General features: G+C 43.0%; 1 protein-coding gene across 4 annotated transcripts in view; it reads left to right on the forward strand.

The window, feature by feature from the left end:
* The window catches only part of PKIG (cAMP-dependent protein kinase inhibitor gamma), a 76,373-nt gene that overhangs the window by 33,010 nt on the left and 20,056 nt on the right, over positions 1–23,307 (forward strand). For 2 of the 4 annotated variants that reach the window (XM_070588388.1, XM_070588390.1), the window contains one exon: positions 21,468–21,537. The gene's annotated coding sequence lies outside the window, so the exon portion shown is untranslated. Of the gene's footprint in view, positions 1–5,510; positions 5,579–11,324; positions 11,510–21,467; positions 21,538–23,307 lie in introns of those variants that run through there. The other 2 variants (XM_070588389.1, XM_008515578.2) reach the window with 2 other exon arrangements.

A 23,307-nucleotide genomic window follows, 5' to 3' on the forward strand; every position in this document is an offset into this window, starting at 1 on the left:
AAAATCTCCTTCATTTCACTGTGAATGTGGGCCCTTGCAATGGGGTTGGACCTATAAGCACATTGAAGTTCTTCTTCTTACATAGAACAAAAGAGGAGGAACATTTTTATTTTGAGATCAACTAAACTGGTTTTCTTCAGTGTCCCATAAACTGAGGTTTCTCCTCTAAGTTCCTCCAGTTTTATTTTCATTATCGTCTTTTTTTTTTTTTTTTAAAGATTTTATTTTTTCCTTTTTCTCCCCAAAGCCCCTCGGTACATAGTTGTGTATTCTTCGTTGTGGGTTCTTCTAGTTGTGGCATGTGGGACGCTGCCTCAGCGTGGTCTGATGAGCAGTGCCATGTCCGCGCCCAGGATTCAAACTAACGAAACACTGGGCCGCCTGCAGCGGAGCGTGCGAACTTAACCACTCGGCCACGGGGCCAGCCCCGCATTATCGTCTTTTTTTAAAAAATAGTAATATGTTTATTTTTGATGAGTATAACATTAATGTGCATCTTATAAAAATTAGAACATGGAAGTACACAATTTAGTTAATGAAACCCCCCCGATAATCCCGCTGCCCAGAAATAGCCTCTGTTAACCATTCGGGATATTGTATATCCTACAGATTTAAATGCATATAGCAACAACAGCAACACACTGACTACGAGCCAGGTTCTGTGCATTGTCTCATTAAATCCTCAGAGTCTCTGAGGTGGGGGCCAAAAAGTTTACCAAAAAGTAAACTTGAGGCTCACAGCTGACGGCTGGCTCGCCTAAACATATTTCCAGTTTACTACCATAAGGAATCTGCAATAACGATGTATCTGACTATATATTCTTGTCCGATTATCTCCATGTGATAAATTTCCAAAACCAGAATTTCCTGGTGAAAACCTGTGCACATTGAAACTTCTGGTTCTTTTTGAGAGAAGTAGTTAAGAGCATGGGCTTTGTTGTCTCTAGTGTTCATATTCCCACTGCCACTTGCTGGCCGCTCACTAGTCTTAAACTGTGCCTCAGTTTGCTCATGTGTAAAATGGGGTGATAACAGCAACCTCATATGGTTGTAAGGATGCATGTAACGTCCCTAGCTAGTATCCAACTCAAAGGAAGGACGGTGTGTTAGCCCAGGTCCCTGCTCTCATAAAGCTGACGTTTCAGTGTGGGAAGGGGGAAGCAGCTGTGAAAGGCAGGCAGTAAACAAATTAATGAACAAGAGGAATAGCAGCGCTGTGCAGACAGTTAAAGTGATGTGATAGATGGTGGTTCCCTTAAGGTGGGTGGGTTGGGGAAGTCTTCTCAAGAGGTGACATTTTAGCCAAGGTCTGAATGATGAGGATATTCTTTAAATTCTTAGAAGTAGAATCGTGGGATCAAAGATTACATGCATTGAAAGTTTTGGTCAATGTAGTATTGACAAATTGACCTGCAGAAATTTCCAAAATAGTTTTCATTCCCTCTCTGTATAGACATGTTGCTTTCCTTCACCCTCACCAGCACTTTTCTCCTAATTTTAAAAAGTAGGGTTATCGAAATTATCTTAGAGACCTTGGTTTGTATTCTAATGAGCTTCATTAGCAAAGGCAAAAGATAAGAAAACAAGTTAGTCGCTTTGAGGAATCCCTTGTTTCCTCTCCCTAAATTAATTGTGCAGCATCACCTGGTACACGGTAAGCCTTTCTTCTCACCTGCTGCCCTTTTTCTCTCTGCCATTTCCTGCCTGCATTGTGTGATAGGACTGAAAGCCAACATTTTAGCCAATATACATGTTGATTAACAACCACTTTTCTCCTTTCAAGTTAGGCAATGCTTGGCTTAGGGGAGGTGGCTGATCAGCATGGCTTTTGCTATAAAAACAAGGCAGCTTTTAGAGGTAGGCTGGTTTTTCTGAACGAATTTGTTGGCAAGAGTGTAATACCTTCTGTGAGTTAAAACTGTGCGGAAGGCTCTGCACATCTTTTTGCTACCGTCAAACCCCTCTCCTCTATGGCGTGCAGTTGGCGGCAGGGAGGAGAGGGCATTGCTGAGCACCGGACACGACAGCTGCCTCTGCCCCAGAACCAGTGGGAATAAGACCTCTTTTGTTTGTTTGGAAGGTGTATATGATGACATATTGTTTGTGGATCTGTTCCGTAAAGGCTTCTATCATCCTACATAAACTGTGTCATAAGAAACATTCTCTTTGTAGGTCTTGAGTGGAGTTCAGCATCATTACAACAATATAGTACATGTTAAGTTATAGACCTCATTCAGATGCTGTTTTTATTTCAGTTGTATTTTTTATAGAATACACATGTATTAGAATTTAATCTCTGATTCGAGCCTTACAGGAAATGATACTATGTAGTTTAAACTCCTAGACAAATGGATTAAAAATGTGATTTATTTTTATAATCTTTTTAAACTCAGCAACTTAAATTAAACATCCTGAGGGCAACATGTGTTAGCAAGGGGGTCTGGGGGTGGTGTAGGGAGGGAACATGTTGGGTGAAATTGTCCAGGAGCAAAGCACGCTCACTTGAAGCCCAGAGATTGGTTATCCAAATATGTGCAGATTGCTGGTGCTATAAATAGTTTGAACTCAAGTAAACAGCTTCTTCCCTCTAGCTGCTGCTTTGCCATTGTTCAGATGCCAGAACAGCCCAGGAAGCAACATTTCACACCGTGCTCATGGCACTTGTGCCCAACTCTTGGCTGCTTCTCTTCCAGGCAGAGCCGTCAGCTACCCAGGGCTTGAGGTGACCGGGGAGCAGATATTCAGGCCTTTCAGTTCCCCACTTTTGGCTCCCATCCTACCCAGCCTGTTGTTCAGCTTTACAGACTCTTATCTGCTCCAGAGTAGCACTGATCTAGGATTCCTGGCAACTGTAACAGCCCTGGAGCCACATGGCCATCGACTAAAGTAGATGTTAGGAGACACAGACATTCTCTTTTTAGGGCAGAAGCACGCATGGCTCATTCCTTTCTTTTGGAGCCGGCACCGGTTGTCAGAACTGCTGCAAGCTGCCTGTGCCAGCCACTGATGTGCGGTATGCCAGGCGGCAGGCTGCTGACATTTCAAGAGCCCCTTGGAGGATGCAAGCAAATGCTGGCATTAGAGCAACTGAGGACGTTCCACGGTTTATTACTATATTTCCTTTGGCAAAAATAAGTCTCTGTTTTTAAAATTCCTGCTTCAGCTGCATTCATTTCCAGTGACTCTTATGGCGAATGCCCGTGAGGAGGTCGTGAATAACTCGACATTTTGTTTGTGAGGGGACAGATGATAAGGAATGATTGAAAGTACTGGATTAAGGATCAGGAAACCTGGATTCTTGGGCAAGTTGCCTAACTTTTCTTAGCTTTAGTTTCTTTATCTGTCAAGTAACGATAATCTTGTCTCTCCTGTTTCATGGAGTTGATGAGGAAATTATATAAAAGTCCTTTCTGGACTATACCAAACTAGAGGACTGTGGGAGAGGTAGGGTAGTGGAGAGAGTCTCGCAAGCCTGGCCTTCCTCTCTGACCTCAAGCAAATGGCTCACGTCTCTCTGCCTCCATGTTTTCATCTGTAAAATGGGAACAGCAAAAGCTGCCTTGCAGGAGATTAGAAATAACAACCATAAAGCACTGATGAATGGCAGGCAAGAATGGCAGTAGTAGTTATTACTACATTTAACATGAAGATACTCACTCTGGAGGGTTAGGATTCTTCACCTGGAGAAACATTCCATTTGTAGGTGTCAAGATTAGCAAAAGGTCCTGCACAAAGCTGATGGCAAGAACTGATAATGATAGAAAGCATTTTTAAAATAAAAGTAATACGTGAACATCATTGAAAACGTCTTCAAATCCAGAAAGGCATCAGTCTCCTACTCACCCCCTCACCCTGGGGCAGCCATGTAATTTTTCTGTTTTTAGCTCTTTAGGTGGTTACCTCCTTTTCTCTAAATAATGTTCCCTCCGTTTCTTTTTTAAAATTAATTTTGTTTTGTTAAAATGGCGTGTGCAGATAGTTTTGCTTTGTTATTTTTAAAGTCAAATATCATTAAAAACTTATGCTAAAAAACAGCTCTCCCCTGCCCCCTCCCCTTTTCCCTTCCCGCCTGTCCTGCTCCCGAGAGCATATACTTTGGATCCCGTTAGCTGTTCGTTCCAGTACTTTTCTCTGTATATCTTAAATAATATGCTTATACAGCAGTCTCTCTCTTTAAAAGTTTTTGTATTGTGGAAAATTTCAAACATATGCAAAACTAAAGAGAAGAGTATAATGAATCCTCGTGTACCACCCATTACCCTCCTTCAAGAATCATGACCAATCTTGTGTCGTCTGTGCCTGCAGCCATTTTCCTCCTGCTACTAGATAATTTTGGAGTAAATTCTAGACATTATATCATTTCATCAGTAACTACTTTAGCATGTATCTCTAAGAGAATAAGGACTCCTTTTATATATATATATAACTTCACTACCATTATCACACATAGAATAATTAATAATTCCTTATTATTAGCAAAGGTGTCCAATTAACTCAAGTATTTTTTTGTTCAAATCAGATCCAAACAAAGACCAGACACTACCATACTGCTCTTTGATTATTCATCACTTTTTGGTGTGACCTATTGACCTCCTGGGGTGGTACATGAGGCTTTTGCTGTTTTAGAAACACCACAGCCCCACCCAACACTGCTCCTTTTCTCCGCATATCACAGTTTTTGGTTAGGTCAGCATTTAGTGTTTTACAGTGTTATGGCATTGTAAATATTGTCTACTGCTGAGCCACTAACGTTCTGATTATTTTTCCTTTCTGTGTGACTATCTTTCCCGGACTTAATAATTTCTTCTTTAATATGCTAGTGTTCCTTGTTCCTTATTGCTAAGTCTTTCCACACTTTCCCGTAGACTTTCAATACGGTTTTCCGCAAACCCATTAAGGAGCCTGTCCGTTCTGTTTTCCTGGAGCCTTCCACCCTCCTGCTCTAGTCAGACCGGCATTCTCTAGGCCTGCGGGTCAGTCGAGGTCCCAGGCTACCTTCCTCATCATCCTTAGTGTTCCTTTCACCTCTCTTCCTAGATCTGTTTTTCAAATCCTACTTCTGAGTTTAAACCCTCGTTTAGGTAAGGTATTCTCCAGGAATTTACTGAGAAAACAGTGCGTGAGAGATAAATTGTTCTAAGTCCTTGTATGTCTGAAAATGTCTTTATTGCCTAGCTGAGTATAAAATCTAGGCTCCAAGTCATTTTACTTTAGAATGTTTCCCTTCGAAAGCATTGCTCCGTTGTCTGCAGGCCCCCAGTGTTGCTGCTGAGAAGTCTGACACCAGTCTTAGTCTTTTCTTTTGAAACAGCCTGTTTGTCTCTCTAGGACCTTGTGGGATTTTTCCTTTTGAACTCTGAAAGTTTAGGGGACTCTCTTTTCATCTCTTCTCAGCACTTTTTAAACTTTTCAGTTTGAAGATGCGGTTTTCCTTCAGCTCTGGGAAATTTTCCTCATTATTTCTTAGATAATTTCCTATTGTACTTTTTTTCCTTTCTATTCTTTTTCAGGAATTCCTATTTAGTCTGACATTGGACTTCCTGGATTGTTGTTCTATATCAAGATCCTTTTTTATCCTGTGAGTATTTTTTCCCTATATTTTGAAAGATTTCCTTTTCTTACTTTCCAGTCATTCTACTGAATCATTAATTTCAGTATTCATATTGTTAATTTCTAAGAGCCCAGTTTTGTCAGTTTACTTTATGTTTTATGGGCACGGTATCTTCAGAATCTCTCTGAAGACATAAGAATTTTTTTCAAAGCTGCTTTTCCGTTATAGGGTCAATTTTCTCTTGATTTTAGTCTTTGTCATGCTGTTGGTTTTCCTCAGATGCCCTCTGATGCTTTTTTTTTGCCATTCGTAATCAATAATGAAAGACTTCTTTTAGGCGATAGGCCTTGGTTTCCTCTGGAATTGGTTGTCTGTTTGCCCCATAGGCCCTGCCCCTGCCTGGGAAGCTGCTGGAAGCTCTCCATACCACGATGAAGGGTGCAGTTTGCTTTAGGCCACCTGAGCAGGAGTTCAACTGAGGGCCCTTCAAAAGTCAGAATAGGGCTGCCTGGTCTCTCACTAGATGCCCTGGATCATCCCAGGCCGATCTTTCCATTTCTTTCAGGAGCTCTCCTGTCTTTGCCTGGGGTTCTGCAGAGCTTGCTGACCCTCTGTGTGCTGCAGGGGTGGGCGGGGAGCTGACTCACACAGACCTTCCGTGCATCCCCTGATTTTCAGCCTTCTTCCTTAGTCCTCTTCATACCTGCCATCTCCAAGCCCAGAGCCTCCCTGGGCTTCCATACGGCAGTTTGTCTACCGTTCCCCCTGCTGCTTTCTTGTCCCTGTGCTCTGGACTTCAGCTTCTATCTGTCATCATTCTTCTATGAACTTTCTCTCTCTTTTAGAAATTATTTGAAATGAAATCTCTTGTTCTCTAATGATCCTACCCCCAAGAGGAAAAGCCTGGTTTGTAGTTTAGAAGACATGATGCTTTTTTTAAACACACTTTACCCCAGACCGAATTACCCAAGGAGGGGGTGTGTGTGTGTGTTTAGAAAATACTTACTGAGTTTCCTACTCTATACCAGTGAACAAGGGAGACATGTTGACCTCATGGAGCTTACAGTCTGGCAGGGAAACACATGTAATGTGTATTTACAGTAACGTGTGTTAAGGGCTCTAAGAGGAGGAAGAGGGTGTCATGGGACTCAGACAGCAGGGGGAGCTAGCTTGGCTCAGAGGGAAGGCCTTCGTGACATTCAGTCTGAGATCAGATAGCTGAGCAGGAGTTAACCAAGACAAAAAGGAAGGGCCACTCAGATTGTGTTTCAGACTGCAGTGGCAAGGGAGAGCCTGGAACCAGTAGGAGGTCTTCCTACTGTTAGAGCACCCAGGCTGTGCAGTGTCAGGGACTCCCTTGCCTTCTCTGGGCCTGGCATGCCTCACCTCAAAAATGAGGAGACCACATGCTCTTTTCAGCTGTAAAAACCAACCAATCTAAGATTGTTTAAAATTGACTTGCGTGGAGCTCCATCTCTCCCATAACTGCCCCAATCTGAAGCTTCTCTCCAGCTGGTGGGGAGCAGGTCTCAAGAAGGCCACAAAAAGCAGGAAGGGGCAGTGTGGTATCCTGCACATCCACTCACCCATTTTCTGGATGGATACTCACTGTGATCAGGCCCCTCTTCTCCTGCCAGATCTCTGTCAGTCACATCAGCCGCTGTCCGAGGGGGACCAGGAATGGAGCCTCAGGACGTCACACCCTGTTAAAAGCAGCCAGGTGTACTCCCAAACCAAAAACCAATATCAGACTTTTCTTTGTCACCTTTTGTGGGGTTATTTCCTCCCCCCCCAAAAATGACTTAAGCGTCTGATTTCAAAACCTTGCTTTGAGTGTTGGTGTGGTTCTTTTTGGGTCCGCACCCCGCAAGGCGAACTGCTTATTTCTGGGTGGTAGGGTGATGGATGGCTTTCCTCCCTTTTTTCCTGCTCTTCTGTATTTTCCTATTTTTTACAATAAGCAATTATGATTATAATTGGAAAGAAAAAACCTTTTATTTTTGTCTCAGTCAATATGCTTCTCAATTAATCGTGTCTAGAAAATCTGGGGACCTTCTAGCTGTGTGGCACAGTGGGTAAGTGAGTTTGAAAAGGCATGACAGCTGGAGCCCACCTTTGATAGGGTGGAAAGCTCATGACGCTTCGTAGCAGCTGTTTGGCCTGGAAGTTGGGCAGTGGTGGCCAGAGTTTATTCATTCATCCACTCCTTTCAACAGATAGCTGTCAGCTACTAGGTGACCAAGTTACCCAGTTGACTTGGGTCTCGAATTTCCTCATGTGTCAAGTGGAAATGATAATATACCTACCTCATACGGTTCCTTGTGGGGATGAAATGAGGTAATTTGTATAAAGCAGTTAGAATATTATCTGGCATATGGTAAACATGCAATAAAAGTTTACGTTATTTATAGATTTCCTTATTTTACTAAGTGTCTCATGCACAAAATGCTTGTAAATTAGACACATCTTTTCCTTAAGCTCAAATTCTAGCAGCAGAATAAGATCAGCCCAGAAATAAATATGCCTCAAAGGAGAAAAGGATAAATTTTTAAAGAGAGAAATTTAAAATCTAAAGAGAGAAACAGATAAAGCACTAAGGAAATTCAGGAGACACCCCTTCCAGACTGGAGATGAGCAATGAGTGGGTGGGAGTTAGGGCAGCTTTGTGGCAGAGGGGCTGTCTGAGCCCCTCAGACCAGCTCTGCGCCCTGAAGCAGCCAGTTTCCCTTCTCCTCCAGTGGAGCTGATACTGCTGTCTGGGAAGAACTGCCAAATTTCAGGAAAACCCTTTAAAAGGCAGTGGAGGACGGGACTGCGCGACACAGGCCTGACCCGGACAGCCCTGGCTCAGAGCACAGGCCCTGTCACTTACTCCAGGGACCTGTGGGCAGGTTCTGCACACGTCCGCTTCCATGACCAAAAGATGAGAATGTTAATAACCCCTCCTGCTCCTGATCGTTGTAAAGAAAGCCTGAAGTATGTTTACACAGTGCTCAGCACAGAGCAGGGCCCCAGTCCACAAAGTGCAGCTACCATTGTCAGGAGACAAAATGAGTATGCTGGTGTTGTCACGGTTCTGTTCATGGGTCCTGTCACAGATGCACAGTTATTCAAGCTGCATGGCAAGTGTTACAAAATACGTGTTGTTGAAGAAAACCATCTTTGTGTTTATGAACGGGCTCCTTACTATGTATTTGAATATGAAACATGATTCAGAGCACTGAGGGTGATGTCAGTAAACTGAGCTGTCAGGAGCCCAGCTTCATTTCCTGACACCCACTTGGGCTTCTGGAATAAAGGTGTAGCCAAATGATGGCTCCAGCTCCAGGTGAGAGCATGCCTGATAGCTCTCAGTCACCTTTTGTCCCTCATTCATCCTGACATTGTAGAGAAATACCAGGCCCTTCTTCTGGCTTCTCGGCATTCTTGAACTTATTCATTCATTGTCATGTCATCCTTAGGGCAGAGGATGGTGACACTGAGTCAGAATTAGAAAATGATGTCTTTACTTTAGAATCTTCCAGCTTATTTTTACATGTATTTTTGAACTTACTGTATGTGCCAGGCACTTAATCCATACGAGAACCCTGTAGGGTAAATGTGATTATTCCCATTTTACTTTGGGAAAGCAAGGCGCAAAGATGTTAACCTGCCCAAGTCTAGGGACAGGAAGGAGACCCAGGTCTCTCCAGGCTGTGAACCTCCTCTCCATGGGTTGCTAGGCTGGTGTTCTTTTGATTCCATTACAGTCCCACACCAATTTGTGGGAAAGTCTTCAGATTGGCGAAATCCCTCCTAATATATAGCCAGTTTGCTTGGGTCTTTCCTGATTAGCATCACAGTTCTCTGAGAACTAATTAAAATTCTTGTTAGGTCACAAACTGCCCCAGCCCTACCCCCACCTATAAATAACTTTTACTGCCCTAATAGAGCTCCAGCCCCAGCCCTAATAGAGTTCTAGTCCCAGCTTCCCATCTAAGTAGTTTTAAGACAAATCAGAGCTGCCTCTTTGGGGGAGGGGCGATCGAAGCCAAGGCTTGCCTCAGGCCACACAGTATTTTGGCAGCAGCATTGGCATGTGTGCTGGGCTAAATAGGAGTTAAAAGACTCAGTTTCCAAATCTAGCCCTTTAATCTTGAACTGTGTGACCTTGGGCATGTCACTTAACTTCTCTGTTTCATTTTCCCATCCTGGAAAAGGCGATTAATAATGCAACCCCTGGGTACGTAATTCGCCTAAAATGAGAATCAAAGGAGATTAAATACAACAGTGAGAACTACCATCTATCAACACTTACTATGGGCCAAATACTTTCAATTCCCTTAGATGTGTTATTTAATTATCACAGTCCTAAAATGGAGGCCCTAGTATTTCATTTTATAGTTTAAAAAAAAGTTCAGAGAAGTTAAGTCACAGAGGACTCAGATCCACATTTCTGGCTTTCAAATTGATGCTCATGATCACTCTGCGTGTCACATTGCTACCCACTGTACACAAAAGCAGAGACGTTTCATGGCTTTGCCATCAAGAACTCTACAAATGGCAAGAGATTACAGTCATGCATGCTGCAAAGGACGTTTCAATCAATGATGGACCACATATATGACAGTGGTCCCTTAAGATTCGTACCATAGAGCCTAGGCGTGTAGCACGCTGTACCATCTAGGTTTGTGTAAGTGCTTGCTCTCTTTGATGTTCACACAGCGACAAAATCGGCTAACGGCGCATTTCTCAGAATGTATCCCTGTCGTTAAGCAACGCACGACTGTAGTTATTATCTCTTGTAACCACTGCTGTTCCATGTTAGTCCCTAAGGACAGTTAAATTCTCTTGCTGCTTTATCTTTTCTAGCAGTATACGCTGCCTCTTTTCATGTCCCCCGGACTGGTTCAGTGAATTCTTTGGGGTTTTCACCCAGAGAAACAGTTCAGCTCCACCATAAAGGGTGTTGAAGGAGCTAGGCTGAGCCTGGCATCTTGAGCAGCGGCCTCTGACACCTCCAGGGTCTTTCCTCCCTCAAGCATATAGTTAGCCAACTTTTAGTAAAATTCCTTATGTTGCATTTGTTGGTAAGTTTCTCAGTCACTGGATTTCAGAAGTGGAAGACGCCGAGCCATCACTTTATTGATGGGGAAACTGAGGTCCAGAGAGAGAGGTGGCCTTCTTAAGGCCATTCATTCAGTTAGGAGTGTGAACAAGACCGGAACCCACTTCCCCAGGCGGCAGACCAGTGCTCTTTTCCAGCCTTTTGCACGGGGGTGTGTCATCTCCCGTAAGTGGAGGGCAGACTCATGCACTGTGCTCAGCATGCACCTAGGAAACTTTATGGAGAAATTCACTCAGAAAATTGGGCAGGAAGAAAGAGATGGGGGTGGGGCGTGGTGGGGTTGGGTGAGGGTGCAGATCTCCACCCTAACTACTATGTTATACACCAAAGAAATGAATTAAAACTCAGCAAAACAAACTAGATAGCCTACAGTCAGCATGACTAAGGCAAAGGGATTTACGTCGGGAGCCCAGTGAGTGGATAGGAAGCCTTTTGTCACTAAGGCTGCCTGTTAAAAATTGAAGGAAGGATGTTAGGCAAATGTGACGGCCTGGGATGCAGTTACAGCCCCCTTGGCTCATTGTGCAAAGGAAATGGATCTCTCCTGTGGACGGAGAGGTGGAAACTGAGCAAGGGAGCTGAGTGGTTGACATCATCAGGCTGAGCATTGGGTTACAACAAATGGGGACTGACTTGGCCCGAGACGTGGGAAACACCCACTAAAACCTCGAAGTGCATTTCATTTAGCAGACAAGGAGGGAGGGAGCGGGAGAGATAAAGGGTGAGAGAGAATCCTGCCTGTCCCCACCGGCCTGCTCTGCTAATCTTGCTTACCCTCAAAAGGGAGGTTTCTTGAATTCTGCCTTCACTTCTGAATGAGCACCACTGGACTTTGAAGAAACTTTGCTCTTGTAAGTAGAACTTTATTCTCCTCTGCTGTCCCCACCCCCAGGGAGAAGCAGAGCTCGGAGGCAGAGCTCTCTGGAGAGCTTGCTTTCCAGTTTGCTGGTCACAAAGTGTCTATTTTTATATTATGATATATTATTGTTCTGGAAATTATGACTTTGTCTGAAACTGCCTAGGGCTGGAGACTGAGCCTCAAGTCTCACAGATGGGCTCCGGTCAAATGCATTTTTCCTTTTTTACCCGGAGAACTCTGGCAGATTATCTAGAGCTTTAAAAGCAGCTCCTTGCCCCAAATATAGATGAAGAAATAAATACTCCCTTAGAAATTGGTGTTTGTAAACCTTTATTTTTCTTCTGTTTACAAAGATGGTAGAAAAAATTTTGAATATTCTAGAGAGAAATGTCTCTGAACATGAAAATTCCCTCTAATCTTCCCCTCATAAATATAAAATTGATATTTTAAATTTATGATACAGGGGCCAGCCCGGCGGTGTAGCAGTTAAATTTGCGCACTCCGCTTTCGCGGCCTGGGCTTCACCAGTTCGGTCCCCAGCACGAACCTACACACCACTCATCAAGCCATGCTGTGGCAGGCGACCCACATATAACATAGAGGAAGCTCGGCACAGATGTTAGCTCAGGGCCGATCTTCCTCAGCAGAAAGAGGAGGATTGGTGGTGGATGTTAGCTCAGGGCTAATCTTCCTCAGAAAAAAAAAATTTAAGATACACATATGATTAGATTTCATGAAGTTAATCACATATACCCCAGTACTGCAGTACCTGCATGGAGAATTCCAAGATGGAAAGAAGTGTTGGAAATCTTTAACTTTGGCTTTGTGATGTTTTTATTACTTTCTTTTTAAAATTTGCTGTTTATGCCTAGAAAATAAACAGAACATGTAGGCCCTCGCGCATTTTATTTGTTGGGGTCTGTTTTCAGGATGTCGAACTGGTACTGGGTGGGTGTTCTCACGTGGCTTGAGATAAATGGCTTCTAGCTGCTGTGTGTGACCCACCTCCCCTGCTAGCAGGTAAAAATAGTTGAAAACTCCTAGTTAAAGGGGAAAGACTCCAGCTTTAAAAAACAAAGAGCCACCATATAATAGAAGGGCTACAAAGGATACTATGTGAACTGAGCAATGGTTTCACACTCTGGGCCTCAGTTTCCTTTTTGTACCTAGATGAGGGGGTGAAACTAGATGATCGCTATATTTCCAAATTCATCTTGAAAGTTTGAACCATCCATATCTCTGGCCCCTTTGAGGAGAACTCTCAGGGCTTGAGGAGCAAAGTGCTGTTGATTTTCAGTATCCTGTAGTGGCTAAAAACTGGTACCTTTAAGACACTTAAAAGAGGACGTTGTGGAGGAGGAAAAATTTTCCTCTTCCTTTCTAGGGTCTTCTGGCTGTTCTAAGAATTAAATTGACATGAGACAGATTAATAGGAGAAAATCAAATTTAATTGTGTACATACAGGAACCCCACATACATGAGAGACTCAGAGACAGAAAGGTAGAGGACGTATATATGAACTAAGGAATGGGATGGGGCCTGAGGCTTCAGAGGGGAGGAGGGGAATTCACAGGACGATAAGCAGAGCAGATGTTCAGTAATTAGAAGTTGGCCCTGCCGTACAGATAGGTCATAAAAAGTTATTTCTGGTGATAACTCTTATTATGGGCAAGGCTCCAATTTCAGTTCTTTAAGGGAGAGGCAGGAGGTTCTTTTGAGCCCATAGGGTCTCAGCTGCCTTTAGCTCGAAATATTCCACATGCCAAAGTGGCACATCTTGGGAGGCCTGTTCTGAACCCCTTCCACGTAAAACAGGCAATATTAAGTTACTTCTGAGTTTTTTATAGCTTTGTCCGGTTTGGGGTCTCTGCAGAAGGAGAAAGTCTCAGTGTGATGTGTGTGTGCATGTGTGCACACAACAGGGAGGGAGGAGAAAAAGAAGTAACAGTATTCAGCACCTCGTAAGGGCCAGGCCCCACGTTATGCTCAGTCTTTTACATACCAAGGTGGTCAGTATCATTCCCTAACTCCACTGACCGGGGGCATCTCTGCTCTATCTTCCCGTATTATCCTCAGTGCCTTCCTCGTATTTATCTGAGCTGTGCTTCCGTGATTACTGGCCTAACTTTAGTTCACCGTGTCTCTGCAAGACCGTGTGCACCCTCTCTTGTGAGTCTGTCTCATCTGTCGCTGTCACCCCATTACCTGGTAGAAAGCCTGGCCCCTAGGGACAGAGGAGACACATCATACTCGGTTTTAACTTAAAGCCCACCATCCTGGTTCCTACCTTGGCAAAAGAGAGGAAAAATCTCTACTTGCCCCCCCTCCACCTTCCTTCACTGAGACTTGGCCTCCACTGCTGCAGGGAAAGGATGGCCAGAACCAGAATACAGAGAAAAGCAAAAGAAGTTGTCAAACCTTGGATTTTGAGTTCCAAAGTTCCAGGTCTTGGCAATTTAAGGGATTTTATCTTAAAGGCTATCAGCGACCCTAACCCTCAGGAGGATGCAGTATTTAAAAACTGTTTGTTTGAATTAAGATTAGTTAACAGGAGGATTCTCAAAGCCCCCTTGGCATATCTGAGAGCTATGGTCTTCCCCAGCAACTCAGCCTTTTGGAGGTGGACCATTGCTACCATGAAACCACCCGTGGTCATGGGCAGTGGAAGGCCCGGGTCTCACCTCTGCCTCACCCCAGTCCTCCAGGATCTTGAGACTTTGGCTAATTAGAAAAGTCATTCCTCTTCCTAAGGTGGTGGTGAGGAGGTGATATTCTGGAAGGAAGGAAGGGTACCTGCTTTTGGATTTTATTTCTGTTTAATTTGAATGCCTTTAGGCAGGTGTGTCCTCCAGTTACCTTCTGCACCATTCACTTACCCAGTCTGTTGCACTCTTTAGTCTCCTGCCTGCCCCTTGGACCCTCTGGGTATTTGCATTTGTGACCCCTGGGCTGGTTGGTGTCGACAGTCTCTGTCACTTTAGACTGTCTAGAGTTCAATGAGAAGTTGGGGAATGTAGGAGACAAGAGCTCTGCTCTCACCACCTCTTAGCTCAGACTTCCTGGATGGATGACCTCCTCTCAGAGAAGCTGGTTGTCTTCTGTAAAGTGGGGGTCACAATTATACCTTCCTCGTAGGGGTACCACGAGGATGAAATAGGATAGAGCTCATAACACTCTTTAGTTGGCACAAAAATACATGCTCAGGGTTAGCCACTTGATGGTTTCCAGAAAGAAAATGTTGGCCAGTGTACACAGGCACCTGCTCCCTCAGTCATAGGATGGGGTTCGTATGAGGAAGCTGGAGTCATCTCAACTCATCAATGTTGAAACCCCCTGTGATGGGCCCTGGAGTTGCCCTGCTGGCTCTTTGAACCAAGTGTCAGTGCTGTTTCCTGTCACCCAGTCAGGCACTGAGGCCGAAAGCAGAAGTGAGTGCTATTCTCCTGGGACAGAGGACCCTGGCCCAGCCACTTAAGGAAGAAGCTGGTGGCAGGTGTTACTTTCTGAGTGTGACAAGGAGCTGAGCTCGCCCAATTAACTCTGCTGAGTGTTTTCACGAGGGGCCAGAAGTGATTCCTAAGTGGAGACAGATGTGGAAAATCTAAAGTTCTTGGAAACAAGTCATTAATCATGACCCAAGGCTGAGCTCACTACCTCCTGGAAATCTTTCAGAAATGCCTTGTGAAAACTTTGAGTAGTGCTCCTTCAAAGAGTGGTTTCTTCAGAAGTTTCAGTCAGCTGCGTGATGCTAAGTGATTCCAAATTGCAGCTGAAAATGTGTCCACTCTTACTGGAAGAAGCCAGCATTTCCTGATTTTATTTCACAGAAGTCTCTAATCTTCCAAGAAATTACTGGTCTTCGGCTTGGCTTTTCCAAATTGAATAATGGACCTTCAGGGCACTAAAGAAATGAAGTATTTGTTAGCTAATGCATTCTTATTATGTTGCAGGGACCTGAGTCAGTCATTATGTTTAGTGCTTTATAGGCGTGGTCTCTAACATTCAGTAAACTGTACTGAGGGCCAACAAGTACTAAGCACGATGCTAGAGGAGCAGACTGATGAGACAGCCTCTGGTCTTGCGGAGTTCTCAGTGCACCAGGGAAGACAGGCAGGTGAATGAATCCTTACAGTGGATCAGTGTCCAGTGGGTGGAGGACCTGCTCTGGAGCTGGCTGATCACCTCCACACCTCCCTCTGTTTCCTGACTCTCAGAGCTTTACCAGCATTTGTATTAGGGAGAAGTGAGGGCTGCCCCCTGCCGAAGCTTTCACTGCTGGTACCTTCCTATGCCCCATGGCTTCAGACAGAAGCAAGGAACTCTTCTTCATGAAATGCAGTGGCCCCACCTTAGCGAACCCTGACTCTGCAGTCCCAGGTGTAGTAAGGAAACAGGGATGGGCGATTTTGTTGTCTAAAATCACCACTGGATTTTCTCTTGGTTTGTTCTTCCAACATTTATTGTGCGTGTGTTTTTTTTTCTGACTACAAATTAAAGGATCTTCATGGAAGGAAAACTAGAAAGTACAGAAAAACATACTTAAAGTCATCACCAAGTGATTTCACTGCTCTGAGTTTTTAAAAAGGCGTGGCTAGGTCAGAGGGCATGACTTTTTATAGATCTCTGATACACATTTCCAGTTTGGCACCAGAAGGTTTTTGCCTGTGAAGCTCTCATTAGCAGTACATGCTTGTCCCCCACCCCCTCACCCACACACTGCCATTGCATTTCAAGTTTAGCTCTAATTTTAATTTCTTCCTGGGCAGAGTCTCTGTTTGTTTGCAAATTTCAAAGGTGCTCCTTTTCTGGGCTGCAGTCCCTTGGGGAGGAGAAACCATTATCTGTGGTTGATTAGTGCTGCAGCCATTTATACTTTCTTGTGTGGATGCATGAATTCATCTACTGGTAAAGAACCTTTCATATGTTAGGCATTATGCGAGGTGCTATGGGGGGACACAAAGGTAAATACGACTTATAAGTAGCTCATAATCTGATAAGAAAAAAGACTCAGGTAACTCTAACTCATATGATTCTGTGCCCCAAGAGAGGGACATGCTATGGAAAGCCTGAGAAAGTGGAGGACAGTAGCATTTGAGCCGAGCCTTCAATCCACATCAATAAATTTTTCATGAAGTCAGCCAATATTTAGTGAGCAGCTAATATCTGCCAGGCACTGGGCAAGTTGATAGGTGGACAGTGTTACGAGGACAAAAAGGAGGGTTATGAAATAAATGGGGAGTGATGGACGAGGAGGAGGTTGTGGTCAGGGCAGGCTTACTTGAAGAGGTGCTGTTTAGACTGACTTGAGGAGTCAGTTATGCCAAGAGCTAAGGCAGGAGCGGGGGCGGAGTGGTGCTGTGGATTGGGAAGGAAGAATCCAGGTAGAGAGAGGGACACATGTGAAAGGGCCCAAGGCAGGAAAGCATGTGGAACGTTGGAGAACCTGAAAGGAGGCCAGCGTGGCTAAAGCATAGAGGGGCAAGGACGAGGGAAATGAGTGCAGGTTAAGGTTGGGAGAATTAGGCGGGGGCCTGGGGATGTAGGCTGTGCCTGCTGTGTGGAGAATGGATCTGGAGGCAAGAGGAGCAGAATGAGGAGGCAGTCGCAGTAGTTAGGGGGAGATGACTGATGCTGGGGAGGACTGGAGGGTGAGGTGGAGTTGAAAGATGTAGATGGATTTGAAACTGTAATGGAGGTAGAAACTTAGTGGTTTCTAGTCTGTGCCAGACCCAGGGCTGAGCCCTGAGGGCACAGAGAAGAAAGAGGTCCTCTGTCCCCCAGGGCCTTAGAGGTCTAGCGGCATTGAAGGTTGTGGCTGGGCAGACGTGGGATGTCTTTAAAGGGGATTTCCTGCCCTTACTCAGCTGTGTTCCGGTATACGAGGACAGTTTCTGTCTGAGGTGGCATAGAATGTTTCTCCTAGTCTATAATTTTCTCGTAAGGGGCAGGAAGAGTCTGTTACTCCCAAGAGCCTGTTTTTATTCCTTGACCTGCCTGTAGTTTCTCTTTCTGTCTGATTTCAAATCTGAGCTCCCTATGGGACTTGGGGTTTGGAGACTTGACTGTGTTGCAGCTCTGTTACCAAGCTGCTGTGTGACCTAAAAAGATCCTTAATTCCTCTGGGCCGCATTTTCATCTGTAAATGGGACTGATACTGATCTGATCCCAGGGTCATTGTGAAGATCAAATAAGATATCTTACAGTGCTTTGTAAAATACGATGTGCTGTAATGTGAGGTATCATTATTATTTCAATGAAATATTTATCATCAATGAAATATTTATCATCAATGAAATAAGACAAGAAAAGTTAAAAGCAAAGCGTTCCACCGGGGAAAGGCAGAGTGCCCCTTACAGGTAACTCTGAAATGGCATGTTCAGCATAGGTGGCTCTCTTTCAAGAGCTCGTCGGGAATGCTCTTCCTCTTCTTTTCTCCTTTATTTCGTCCACTGGGATAAACCATTTCCTCTCCTTTCTCCTTCCATCAGAATGGTTTGCAAAACAGTCCATTTCACTTCTCTACATTGCAGGACCCATTTGATAGAGAAGCCAGAGCGTTTGCTTGGAGACCAAGAGAGCTTTGTGAGCAGAACTCCGTGGTTTGCAGGGCTCTGGTCCCCAGCAGCCGGTGCGCTCCCAGGAGTGTATTTAATTAGGTTTGGGGGAGGAAGGCAGTCAAGGGCACCGAGCCGTGGAAAACAGTCAACAGCGCAGAACCAGCCCACACACCACCTCAACAGGGCAGTTTCAAGCCAAAGCGTTGGGCTTTCTTTTGGATTTTAAAGGAGGAAATTCTCTTTTTTTAAAGTAAGATTTTTTCCCCCCTTTTTAAATAAAAGGCATAAATGCTTAGGAAATAAAGTGCACTTTTTTCCCTCTATGAAGCTTTTTAAAAAAAAAATCGTCTTCCAGTTACTAAAATGATAGATTGGAGGATCTGTTCTATTTTGACCAAAAAACCAGGTGACAATAAGTGCAGTTAACTAGCCCATGTAAACATAAGTCGGTAGTGTGTAACATAGTTCTTTCTGCGCTTTCATATGCTTATTTCTTTGTTATTGTTTTTATTTTCTTCATTAATTTTCCCTAAAGTAATACATGTGCTCCTTGTAACTAATTAAACAATTTGAAGATGTATAAAGAAAAAGTTATAATCTCTCCCCTCCCCCTACTCCCCATTTCGATCCTTTTGAGATAACCACTGTAATCAGTTTGGTGTATATCCTTCCATACCTTTCTCCAAGCTTCTGTTTAAATGGATATAGGATTTGTGTATGTATGTGGTTATTTGTTTTGTCAGAAGTGGGATCATATTTGTCAATTATTTTTCAATTTATTTTTCCCACTAGATAATACATCATGGGTAGGTGTGAATCCAGTTCACTCTTTTAAATAGCTTCAGGGCTGTGGATCTAGAGGTACCACAATGTATTCAACCGTTTCTCCTTTGACAGATACTCAAGTTGTTACCTGTTTTTTTCCACTACAAATCTTGTTGTATTAAATAACTTTATATGCATATCCTTCTTTACTGGTGCTTTTATTTTTATAGGTTACATTTTTCAAAATAGTATTGCTGGGTCAAAAGGTATATGTATTTGACATTTTAATAGATAATACCATCCTACTTTACAAAGAGTTCTAGTAATTTACATTCTCCCCAGCAGTATGAGTACTTCCATTTCCCTAAATCTTTACCAATATTAGATATTCTTTCCCTTCTTCCTTCCCACCCTCCATCTCTCCCTCCATCTGTGCCTCCATCTATCTCTGTTCTTTTATTTTGTGACCAAGCTGATGGGAGGAAATGGTATCTCATAGTTGCTTACTTTGTATATTCTTTACCTCTAGTGAAATTGAACATTGTTTCATGTTCATTGGACTTTCCATTTTCCTTTTCTGTGAATTTCTTTCACCCATTTTTCTTATGAATTTTTTGTCTTTTTCTCAACAAGTTATAGGGGCTCTTTATATATATATATATATATATATATATATATATATATATATTATTTTTTTTTTTTTTAAGATTGGCACCCACGCTAACAACTGTTGCCAATCTTTTTTTTTCCTGCTTTTTCTCCCCCAAATACCCCCAGTACATAGTTACATATTTTAGTTGTAGGTCCTTCTAGTTGTGGCATGTGGGATGCTGCCTCAACATAGCCTGATGAGCGGTGCCATGTCCACGCCCAGGATCCGAACCGGCAAAACCCTGGGCCACCAAAGCGGAGCGCGCAAACGTAACCACTCGGCCACAGGGCCAAACTCAATATATTTTTATATATTAAGGATTCCATATCTGTTGCAAATGTTTCTCCTCATCTGTTATTCATTAGATTTTTTTCTATTTTTCTCTTCGTAGTGTCTGTATTTCTCTTGTTAAGAATAATTTCCCCACCTCAAAGTTACGTAAATATTTTCCTAAATGTTCTCATACGCCTGTGCTTTTAATTAATTTCATCCTGAACCTTAAATCCCTTTGAAATTTATGTTTATAATAGTGAGAAAGAAAAGCCTATTTTCTTTATTTTCTATTTTACATTGAAATCTCATCTTTGTCATAAATAAGTTCCTTTATTGTATCAATTTCTGAACTTGCTATTCTCATCCATAGGCCTATTTGTCTATTTTTATGTTAATACCGTATCTTTTACTTGTAATGTGTTTATAATAAATTTTTATTATCTCATAAGACAAATCCCCTACGTATTCATTTTTTATAGCTTTCTTTACTATTTCTTGGCTAATTTTTTTGGATATTTATTATTGTATATGAACTTTAAAGTAATTTTATCTATTTCCCCCCTCCAAAAAAACAGTTGGTATTCTTATTGAAATTATGTAGGAATTTGGGAAGGATTGGCATTTTTAGACAATTAGGCTTTTCTACCTAGGAGCATGCTAACTAGTGTGGGACTTATGCATTCTATTTCTATATTTTGTTGTTTTTACCTTTAAAATTTTAATATGCATCATAGACATATTCTAAAGTGAAACAATATTTCTATATAAGTGAATAATCAAAGACCTTAGAAAGTTTTAACTCTGGTCTCTTCCGTTTTCAGTGTTGTTGTTATCAAATATATAATATTGTCAAATTGTTTTTATTTCCCCATTTAGCTTTGTTTCACTAAATCAGTACTTCATTAAATTTACCAATATACTTACTAATTTCTTTGCCCACTGTTTATCCTAAAAATCTCACTTATTTTCTGTGTTCAGTTTCCTTTCTGTTGGAGAATGTTCTTGAAGTCTGGGAATGATGACCTTGCTCAGTCTGTCTGAAAATGTCTTTTGCCCTTACTCTTGATATTTTAGAATTTTAGATAGACAGCGTGTTTAATGATTATGAAAGTTATGTCTGCCTCCTTAAAAGTTTTCAACCAAAACACAAATAGTTAATGTAAAAAGTGAAAATTTTTCACTCCTTTTCCCTCAGTTTCTGAGTCCCAGAGAGATCCACTGTTCCTGCCTTTTTCTATGTGGAAACAAAAAAATGTGTCTGTACACAAATGCCATACTTTTTTTCTAAGCATAAACAATCATGTCCGTATTTTTTAGTAAAAATGATAATGTATACAATTTTACACTATTTTTAAAGAACAAAGCATGTCCATTTTTCCATGTCAGTACGACGAAATCTCCCTCATTCTTTATAGTGGCTGTATAGTTTCTCATTGTATTGATACACCATAGTTAAATTCTTTTCCTCTTAACAGAAATTTAAGTTGTTTCCTCTTTTTTTGCTATTACACAGTATGTTTTACTGAACATCCTTTTACTTCTCTGAACATATCTATCGTATAAATCCTAGGTATTTGACTTACCCAGAGGATGTGCCCTTTAAAATCTTAGGAGATATTGTTAACTTGTCCCAAAATATTGTTTCAGTTTACAATGCTAGAGTATGTCTGCCTCTAACTTTTGTTTTTCTTCTGGTTCCTTAGAATTTCCACACTGATTAGTCAACAGTGGAAAATCTGAAGAGATGCGAGCAGGAAAAAGAAACTAAACCAGGTGGGTAGTTGCATTGTTCATACCACTCTGTCATAGCACCACGAGTGTTTGTGCAAATACGTTTGTTTCAAGAAGGAAAAGAAATAGGTTCCAATAGGAATAGGTCCCTGCCTCGTGAAGCAAAGGCAGGATGGCCCTGTTCAGAAGGTGTGCAACGTCAAGCTGCAATTTCACAGACGCTTTCTTTACAGCGTCAGAAAGACAGTTTACCTCTGGTGGCTTACAAGAGAATGGGTTTCTGCAGCCATCTTCTGAAGCAGAAAGAATCATACATAGGAGTTAGTAGCAAATTTGGGCATGATGCCAACTTTCCTGTCCACCATTTGTTTGTTGTAATGCTATTTTCATAAAGACTAGGGTACATTATGGGAATTTTAATACTGTGATAGAGGAGCAAAAGCAATCAAAACTCAGCCCAAAGATACAAGCACAGGGGCTGGCCTGGTGGCATAGTGGTTAAGTTTGTGTGCTCCCCTTTGGTGGCCTGGGGTTTGCAGGTTCAGATCCTGGGTGCAGACCTACACACCACTCATCAAGCCTGCTGTGGTGGCGTCCCACATATAAAATAGAGGAAGATTGGCAACAGATGTTAGCTCAGGACCAATCTTCCTCAGCAAAAAAAAAAGAAGAAGAAGAAGAAGAAGAAGAAGAAATAAGCACAGCCCAGTGGTCTGATGAGGAGGGTTTGTGAGGGTCCCTTCCAGTTGGAAGAAAGTTGCAGTTCATAGAACATGAGTGGCCTGCCTGGAAGTACGGCCCCTTTGGATCAGTGTTCATATTTTTGTGGTATCTAAATGTTTCTGGCATAAGTTAATTTTTAAGTCTCTGATCCGTGATTCACCCACCTCCCCTGCCCCCAACCCGCCCACCCCCTTTCAGCTCTGTCTCCTTGTAGTTAGGGCAGAATCTCCAGCCTTTATTTCTCTGTCCAAGACCTAGCAGTCCCGGGAATTTGGGGGATTTTGAGCTCCTTTGAATTCCCTCTAGCCTAGCCTGCCTCTAACACCTCTCCTAAGATTCCTGTTCGCTGTTGGCAGAGTGAGAGTATTGCCTGGCGGGCAGCTGCCCTGGCATTGGAACTCCCCAGCTGCTTATCTTATCAGCAAGGCTTCTGGGTCTTGCCCTACACTAGCTTCCCAAGCCACCAGGCTTGCGTCCTGTTCTGACTCAGTGCCCCCTGGGAATCCCCTGGATGCAGATGTTTGCAGGGACTAGGATGCAGCAGTCCGCTCCCAGGACTGTTTATCTGGCCAAGGCCAGTTAGGAGGGCAAGCCTCTAGAGGGCCTCCTGTTCCGGCTGCTGTGAGAGCCCTGGGGCCCAGAGCCACCGAACCTTGAGGATGCTGAGGTTGTATGAAGTCTAGAGCGGGGGTTTTTAACTAGGGGTTTCTAGTTGGCTTCTGGAATTCAAGATTCCCCTGTAATCATGGGTACAGTTTTGTATGTGTGTGTATATATACTTTTCTGGGCAAAGTGTCCGTGGCTTTCCTCAGATTCACAAATGTGTCTGTAACCTCTGAATTTTAAAAACTAATGGTCTAGAGAGAGCCTAAAGTGTCGTGGGCCACTGTGTCTCCTTGAGCACCAGCCTCCCAGATGCCAGGATCTTGGGATACGTCATCCAAGAAACCTCTAGGTTTTTCTAGAAAAGTTTATGGAAAGTTTAGGGGTGAACTAGGACAAATTACCTGATATCACTGAACCTTGGAGCCATCCCATGGGATGTCCCAAAGTCACATCATGAAATTGCACCCCAGCCCCTGTTGCATC

This window comes from Equus przewalskii, chromosome 21 (genome assembly GCF_037783145.1).
Source record: "Equus przewalskii isolate Varuska chromosome 21, EquPr2, whole genome shotgun sequence".
NCBI lineage: Eukaryota > Metazoa > Chordata > Mammalia > Perissodactyla > Equidae > Equus > Equus przewalskii.